Below are 9,009 nucleotides of genomic sequence, written 5' to 3' on the forward strand. Positions count from 1 at the left end.
GGCGGACACTTGGTTTCGCTCATTCTCCCCACACCGCCCCTCCGCGCAGCCTCGTTGGTTTCGTCCCCTCGCCCCTCTCCCCCCTCCCCGCCCCCGGCGTTGCCGTGGCGACGGGCGAGACGCGCCGCCCCGGCCGCCGCCGTGCGTGGCCCCGCCCCCGCCCGTGCTGCTCGATGACGCAGATGCGCCGCGGCGTGGGGATTCCGCCGGATTACCCGGCGTGCCCCGCGGCAAAATGGCGGCCTGAGGCGAGAGCGTGGGGCCGGGCCGAGCGGCGGCAAAGTTTGGGGCGGGCCCGAGGCGGGGCCGAACCGGGGCCGAACCGGCCGCAAAGTCCCCGGGACCCCGGGCGGAGCCGCGCCCTAGCGGGTCAGAGCCGGGCTGGGGCCCCGCGGGCGGGCAGCGCGCAGCTCGACCGGTTGGGGACCGAGCCCGGGCCCGGGCGGGGCTCCCGCGCGTCGGCCCCGGCCCGGCCCGGCCTGGCCCTCCCGGGCGGGCTGCTCGAGCGGGGGCCACCCCTGCCCCGCCTGCGGCCCGGCGTGGAAGGAGGTGTTGGAGTCCTCTGTGAGGGCATCGGGCCGAGACGGGCGGCGCCGCAGGCGAAAATGGCCGGGCCGGGTCGGGCGGTAGTTGGGGGCCGGGGCCGGAGGGTGGTAGAGCCACGGCCTCGGCCTGGGAGGAGCTGTCCCGGTGCGGGGAGGGGGGGACGCGGGACACCTCGGCCTAGGGCAGTGGGGAGCCGCCCTTCTCGGTGTGTATGTGTAGGGGGGGCCTGCGGTGGGAAACGGCAGGCTGCACCAGGTCTGCTCAGGGTGTAGCCATGTCTTGGTGACAGAGAAGTAGGGGTTATGGGGAGTGAGGGAATGGTGTCTGTGCAGGGAAGGTTGCTGGAGTCAGAGCTACCAAAGGGAACAAGTCTGGGCCTGTGTGTATGTTAAGGAACCAGAGTACAACTGAAAGAATTGGAAGGGAGGGAGCAGCACTCCCCTGGTGCCAAAGCTGGCAAGGGGGAAACGGGAAGGTTTCTGCCAGCCTCTAGTGTAGTTGGTGCTTCCTACTGCTGAGTTATTGAGCAGCTCCTGGGAGCAAGGGACGATGTTAAAGAAAAACAGATGAACAATAGATACTGAACTGCATCTGGCTCTGGGCTGAAGCACAGAGCATGAAGTGGAGTAAAAGTGCTAATAAACCGATTTTTCAATGGGCAGAAGATCTGTATTGGTAGGTGTGAAGGTGTGCAAGTGATACATCTGGCAGATCTGAGAGGTACCATGTGAATGTTGTCCACTTCAAAGAATCATCCATCAAATCTAGATGGTTCCATGCTAGAAAAAGCTTTTCAGAGGTATGCATCTATATTTTACAGAATCAGAGACAGAACTGACATAAAGGGACTACATAAGAGGAAGCAATGAATCCTTGTTGAAGCATCAGACAGCAGGTAAGAAAGCCAGGAATSAGCTGATGCTGAGTTCTTTTTGTCCCACTACTTATATTTTTAAGAATATGTCGAGCACATACTTGGCAAAGTGTCCCTCTCTAGGATGTTCTTTTCATCATGGCAAGTTCTCTGTGTAATTACAAGGGCTGAAATTTTTTCAAAAGATCTGACTCTTGGGATGATTACAATGCCAAAGTTAGGTAGTTTTAGTGATCCTCTGTTCTGTTAGGTTATTTCTTCCACTATGATGTTTTTTTTCTGCCCCTGTTTTAATTGATACCCTGAAGGATGGTGCGGGTGCACTACTGGTCTCTTGGTGTTCTCCTGAATTCACGGTTGAGATCCCATTAAGGTAACAATTTGGTATCTAAGAGTTGGTCCTATGAAATTTGTTCAGCCCTTTCACTTATTTGTCAAGTCACTTTTAGTTCAGATCCTTTGTTTTTTCTTTATTTGTTACTCAAATGCTGCAAAAAAGTTTATGTATCCCAGCGGTGCTATGCATACATTGTATTTCAGCCTCTGGATGTTAGATCAGCATTTAAACTAGCAGATCCTAGCTGTGGTGTCAGAAGGTTCGGGCTTTAAATTCCTTCCAGGAATTGTGGGAATACATTTTAGAAGGGCAAGCAAAGTTCCCAAGTGCAGCCCATGGCTAGCTTCATCTTTAATATTAGCATGGTACTTAGGTCAGGAGGAGATGTTACATGTGAAGACCTGTTGCCTTTTCAAACCAGCTGTTTGAACCAAAGATGACCTTGCATTCTTTTCCAATCTTTTCCTAGTAGTTCTTGGCCACTGATACGTCACTTGTTTTGCAGCTCTGAGATCCTGAATTCTTATCTTCCCCATCCACTCTTAGAACAACCATGAGGCTTAGTATTCTGGAAAAATAGTTTAGGAAAGAGGTATAGTCCTTTGCTTGTCTACCTCTTTCTGTCCCAGAGCAGGATAAACGAAGTTGGATAAGATGGTGGGTGGTTTTGGTGAATGAGCTAATGTGGAGGGTACCCGAGCCATCTTGGAGAAAGGATTTGTGGCGTTTGGTGTGGTGTTTAAGATGCTTTTAAAAAGGCAAAGAAAGATAAAGGTTTTTTAACAACAAAATTATTGGAACACAGAAAAATGTGACTATATTTTTCAGTAGTTGTCTGAAGTGGAGTTGATGTTTATGAGTCATGGAAGCTGATAACCTTTATTTCCTAAGGAAGTATTGCCCTAATATCAAAAAGTGAGCTCCCTAACTTGCTAAAGTATCTACTACGTTTTAAGGAGGATGTGCTGAAAACTAGCAGGAGACTTCGGTGCATCACCATCTCTACCGAAGAAATATTTCTGTAAGTTACTTTATAATATATTAACCTTGTTGTATCCTTGTGAGCAAAAGCCTAGCTTTTACAGCACAGAGGGACAATAATAATGTAGTAAGGTTCCTTACCCTCTGCCTTTCATGGTGCTAGGAGAAATGCTACATATGGGAGTCTCAAATGAGTCTAGGTAGGATGAGTTTTGAGGACAAGATTCCTCCACTATGAAATGAGGGTCCTATCTGATTTCTTTCCAACTCATCCCTGCTCTCTTGACCATAGTTGTCAGGAGCTGGAATTGTCATTGTGGACAGAACAGGTTTTCTTGGCTATTAGATTTGGTTGGTTTTTTGGAAGTAAATTTAAGTCCTGAAGTTAGACACATCCACCTCCTTGCTTGAAAGCTTTGATTGGGAAAATATCCCCTCCTTGTAAGAAACCTTGAACTACGGACAGTATGTGTGTTTGTGGCGTTTTTTTAGCTAGCTGGTGCTGAGAATGTGTGTTTTTTTTGTCACTAGTAACTGAATACATGTGATGCTTTTCTCCATTTTATACAGGACTGCAAAAGAGCCGTGTGAGTAATGTCTGTAAATTGGGCTAATGCCTTTGGGATCAAATTGTCCATTTTGTTTCCATGGCAGTTCCCCAGCCTAAGGGCTTTTGTCATCTTCTATATTGGCTATATCTGCAACTGGTATAGGAAAAATGTTACTTTTTTTAATTGAGCTGATTAGAGGGAAAGGATGACCTATGGTCAGAATTCTGAACTGGAATGTAGGACATGTAATTTCTACCGCAGGTTTATTGTGTGAGCATGTTCAGATCATTCTTCTTTTTTGGTCTTCATTCTTTGGTTGCAAAATATGATGAGTACACATCTTACTGAGGATTTGGAGAAGAGTCAGAAAATTGCTATAAGTTGCTTGGATAACTGTAGTGATGAATACTGTAGTAAAGCTTAGTGGAGAGTTTAGTGGAGGAGAAGAAATGAAAAGAACATGCGAAGCTGTGACTTAAAAATGAAGCAGACTCTTGTGTGGTCCACTGTCTTTCATATTCTGTAGCACGGTGAAATTATTGTGGAGTGCAAGTCTGGCCCTGCCTTGTTTAAAGCAAGTGGGCACTCTTGTGATGTTTAAAGCAAGTGGTTCCCTTCCCAAGATCTCTGTGCTTGTTTCCACTGCTTGTAAGACCTTATCTGGCTGTATCTTTGTTCCTCCCTTCACTTTTCTGCCCCCTTATTTGTTATAGACTTGGAAATTGTTCTCTTTCTTGCCAGCATGTTAGTATACGATATTATTGCTAATATGTTCAGACATAGATGGCCAAGAGCAGTGGCTCACAGTCTGTCTCATATTTGGAATGTCAAGAGCCACCCTCTCTGGAGTATCCTCCTGGGAGCTGAGCTTAGGAAGGAAATGGCTGTGTAGGAGTGTGAGAATAGCGTTGCAATGGTTGGAATGCAGGATAAGCATCACTTGGGTGGGCTCAGTTTTCCTCTGCTTTTTTCAACAATGCTGGGTGCCAAGTCTGAGGAAGACTGCTGTGGAGAGGTGAAGCAGCTGGAATGTATTCTTCAGCTGAGGTGAATGCAATTCAGTAGAACTGATAGGCATCAAACTGAATAATGATTTTAAAGTATTTTCACATGATGTCTAATCTGTGGAAATTCACTACCACATAATAGCACTGAGGCTAAGCTGAGCGGGATTCAGAAAAGATCAAGCGCTTCTGAGTGGAAATGTTCAGACTTGCTTTAGCTAAAGTACTTGTTTTAGAAGGCATATTTTTTGGGCATAACCCAACCTCTAATAGGTAAAGGTTAGGAAAAAGGACAGTTCATTCCGTAATTGTCCACTGGGGCTTCTTGCACTTTCTTCTAATGTATTGGCCTGTGTCAGAGACTAAATATTGAATCACACTTATTTGCTATGTTAGATTACCTACCAACCTTCCCTTTTGTGAAAACTGCATTAAAAACCCACAAAAAACAAAAAACCCAAGCCCAATTGATCTGAGTAGCCCTAGTAGTTGAGAATTTTAAGCTATGGAAAAAAAGGAGTGCTTGGAAAGATAGCACAGCCTGTAAATGAGGATTGTGTTTTATGTGTGAATGCCTAGACATAAAGTATTGTCTCTTTACTCCAAGTGGTCAGGCAAGGTGCTTTATGCTTCTTGGCTGTGCTTCTAAGAGGGAAAAGTGTGTGGAGTTTGGCCTCTACACACTGCAGTCTTGTAGTGGACTTTAGTCGGAAAACAGCTGACTGTTTTCTAGTCTAAAAGCTATGCTAGTGAGATCCAGTATGTTTTGGCATGAGCCTTAATTTCCTTGTATTTAGGAAGACACGATCTGTCCTGCACTCTTGTCCCAACTGTGGTGAGGACCAAGAGAGTTATTAGCGCTTCTTGATCACATAGATGTGAACTGAATTTGGTGGACAAGCCGGTAAAGGTAAGTGGCAGTGGTATGGAGATCTGTTCAAGAGGACATTTGTTTGTAATGTCTGCCTTACTGCGGAGGGAACTGCTGAAGGTAAGAGCAGAGAGGGAGGACTTTCAGAGCTTAGAGAAGGTCATGCAGACCTTGAGATCTGTGTATGGATGCCCTCCTTATGGGCTATTCTGGAAAAAACACAAGTGATTTAGGGCACAGCTTTACCCTTTTATGGCAGGCGTAACTGCTATAAATGGATGAAGGGCTACTAACTTTCACAGAAATTGTCTCTGTGATGCTGAGGGAATACAGATAAAATGTGGAATGGGTCAGGATTGGAACATATGATCCCCTGCAGAAGGGTAGGCTGTTGTTTTAGGGACTTTTGCACAGGACATCTGACCTGCTGCTAGTGGCAGGAGAGAACAATTTTAAATTTCAGATTTTTAACAGTTAACAAATCACAACTGTGAGTCCCACAGTACCTCCTCTTTCTTGCCTGAATTCCACGTTTGTATTTTGTCCCTATGATAAACTTGGCTTTGGCAATGTTGTAGGAATCCGAACTGAATCTTCTTGCTCTTGTTTCAAGTCTTGGTTGTCCAGCTGCATTATTGTAACATTTGTGCATGAATGGTTCTGAAATGAGAAGGAATAGATAAAGTAGTTTCTCTTAACTGTTGCAGAATTACACTTATGCTTATAAAAAGCCTTAGGCAAGTTTTACTTCATAGTATTTGTTTCAAAGGAATATAAGATATTTTCCCAAGATGATAATTAGATAATCATTGTGGCAGTAAGTTTTTTTTTGACCATTGTTTTAGCATATGCTACTCAAGAGTAACTGTACTCAGACCTTGGTATGTGTTGCTGCACGTGCTTTATACAATTCCCAAAGATGCCTTGCTCCATCTCCTAAATTAAATTTCATCCTGCAACTTTGTTGTTTCTTAGTGAGGGCTATGTTGTTGCCTGGTGGGAAAGTTAAATTCTAGTGAGGTGACTTGAAATCTAGTCGATCTAAAATGAGCAAAAAGTGATTGCAGTTTCTTTTACTGTTCTGGATATTTTTGTATGTTTTTATTTGTATCTTTCCCCTCTCCTTTTTAAGAAATCTTCCCCTTTCACTTTTATGTGTGTGTGTGTGTGTGTGTGTATTGGGGGGCGGGATTTGTATTGTATGCACAGCCCTATCAAACAGGGGAAAAGAAAATAATAGAAAACAGCAGAATACTTTGTTTAAATTAGGATTGCTTAAAGTAACCTTTCATGAGAAGGATCTTCTTTGGGTTCACAGCTTTTCTTTAAGTGGTATCATTTTTTGAGCAGAAAGCATCTCGTGCGCTAAAGCATGCAAAATATATTTTTTGAATTTTGGAATTGAATTTCTAAGCATTGTTCATGCACTGGGTATGTAAGTGCTAGGAAATACAAACTTTGCTCAGAAAGATTTTCTCAGATAACTGTTTTTTGCTAGCAACACACTTTGCTAGCAGGAGATGTCTGTGTCGGTACTCGCTGCAGTTTCTGCTAGGGCTGGTAAGGAGTGTAACTTTTGGAAAGCTTCTCATGCCAGGTGGAGTTGATTCCTGAAAGCAAATAGCGCTTCCTGAACTGCAGATTTTTTTGCAGAGTCTGGCTGTAAGTGTATCCATTTTTCCTCAATTTGTTGGTGTTTTGTAATAGGTTCCCAGGTGTGTTTGAAATGGCTGTAACAGGATTCAGTGTAGTCAATGCTCCAGCTGGGTGGGGAGAGCTGTATTACTATGTAGCTCCAGAGATGATTTACTACCCGACTGACAACTCGTAATATAAACATTAGTCCAAGCATGATCTTGTCCGAAAAGCCCGCCTACGCAGGGAGCCAGGAGTCTTCCTGCCACGCGCCATAAATCGTTTACGGTTTGCTCATGCTTGTGTATTTGAAAAACAGCTGTGTGTTGGGGATTAGCAGTTTGCAGAAGGCCCGTGTGGGGCTAAATTAGGGTCTCTTGCCCTGGTGGTGAATACTGGTAACAGAATAGCATGAGTGCTTCTCTGCAATGGAAAGCAATTTACTCTGGGAATGGGGGTGGGTGCAGGGTATACATTAYGGTATGGCAGCCAGGGGAAAGAGCTGGTTTGCCATGCTTGCTAGCTCATCAACTGTGCTTGAATGCATGATTGACAGTTGTCCTGCATGGTGGGGGATTGAACAGTTGATTAGTAGCTAATTGTTTTTTTATAGCCAGGATGYAGACAAACTACTTCTGTCTTGCCAGAGCTGAAGGACTGTAAAGGTTTGTTTGTTTGTTTGTTTTGTTTGTTTTGTTTTGTTTTTGTACAGTGTGAAGTGTGGTTTCCCATGGACTAGCCCACAGTAGCAGAATCAGATTGTATACAAGGCCACCCGAGGCTTCATGACTAACTTTCAGCTTCTAGGAAAGATTTTACTTTGCCACTTGGATTTATTGTGGCATTGCAACTTCATCTCTCAAAGTCAAACTATTTTTGTGCTGTCTAGGATAGATTAAATCGCAGAGTTGTTTAAAGTAACCATTCTTGAGAAGGGCTTTCTTCAAGTTCAGTTGGTACCTTGAGGTGTTTCTGTAATAAAGAAAGTACACAGATTTTGCTGTACAAATGAGACTAGACAGGACAGTTCAGATACTTTTTGTGCCAGATGAAGAACCAGCTTCTAAGGTAATGCAGATATCAGCAGATCATTTTCAGCTGGGTTGGTGTCTCCATCAACAAACCCTTTCTTGGGTGGATTGGGTAAGAATCTGGATGGAATGTTTCAGCCAGGCTCCCCCCTCCAGATGCATCAGCTGAACACAAGGGCCTCCTGACTATACCATAAGCAGCCGTCAGGCCGCAGACAAAATGAGTGGGCTCTGGGTGAAACAGGTCACTTGTTGCCAAAGGACACAATTAGAAAAGTTCTGTTTTGCAGAAGCTGGTGCCCCTCTATGAAGTAGGAACGTTTCCCTGGAGCTTCCTGCTTTGCTCTCCTCTGCACTTGGTTTGGAGGAAGTATCTGGAAGGGCTGATCCTGGGCTTGTCTAAGCCTCTMTTTTTTTTTTTCTTACTCCTTTTGGTGAAAGCTGTGCAGTTTATTTGATTGTTTGTGTATGTGTGTACATGTGCACTTTTTTGAGATGGAGGCCAAATAGTACGAAATATGTTTGTGGCTGTTTGTGTGGGCATTAGAGATTTGGAAGACACCTTATAATGAGCTGTAGGTCATTTCATGTCAGATTGGCTAAGCTGCCGTCAAGCTGGTTCTTTGTTCCTGCAGTGTGTGTGGACTGTGTATGTTTGGGGATCACAATTATCTGTCTCAAATGGAGAGGGCTTTCCTCCTGTTTCCTGCCTCCTCTATGCAGTCCAAGAAAAAAACCACCTGATTCTGGACAGCTATTAACCTAGATACTAAATTAGATGCTTTTTTCTTTCTTATATAGATTTTCCAGACATATACTGAGTGCTGGATGGAGGTGTATGTATGTGATTACATTTCAAGCTTTCTTTCCCCTTGCTGTTTTTGATGCTGCTGTGGGAATCCAGCCTTCCCCTTTCCTGCAAAATGATGTCAAGGAATTGCTGTCATCAGAGCAAAGCTCAATCCACTTACCTCAAGGCTGTACCTCTCCAGGTCAGGACTTTGCTCGTCTTCCATGACAGCAGTTTGTTTATGAGCTTGCATTACCTAAATCTTCTGGGCTAGGTCTAAAGGGAATAATTCATGGCAGTGCAAATCGCAGCTCAAAAACTCTGGAATAGGTGAGGGAATGAAAGAATTGGGGTAGCAGTGCAGTTAACTCTTTCCCCCCCACACACCC

At 44.7% G+C, this 9,009-nt stretch overlaps 1 protein-coding gene across 4 annotated transcripts in view; it reads left to right on the plus strand.

Moving 5' to 3' along the window:
• Positions 1-202: 202 nt before the first annotated feature.
• Positions 203-9,009, plus strand: part of TJAP1 (tight junction associated protein 1) — a 40,594-nt gene continuing 31,787 nt past the window's right edge. For 2 of the 4 annotated variants that reach the window (XM_085320019.1, XM_085320028.1), the window contains exons 1-2: positions 203-369; positions 1,367-1,441. The gene's annotated coding sequence lies outside the window, so the exon portion shown is untranslated. Of the gene's footprint in view, positions 370-651; positions 752-779; positions 1,267-1,366; positions 1,442-9,009 lie in introns of those variants that run through there. The other 2 variants (XM_085320038.1, XM_085320056.1) reach the window with 2 other exon arrangements.

The sequence above is a fragment of the Rhea americana genome, unplaced genomic scaffold (genome assembly GCF_003343005.1).
Source record: "Rhea americana isolate MKP2758 unplaced genomic scaffold, rheAme1 scaffold_119, whole genome shotgun sequence".
Lineage (NCBI taxonomy): Eukaryota > Metazoa > Chordata > Aves > Rheiformes > Rheidae > Rhea > Rhea americana.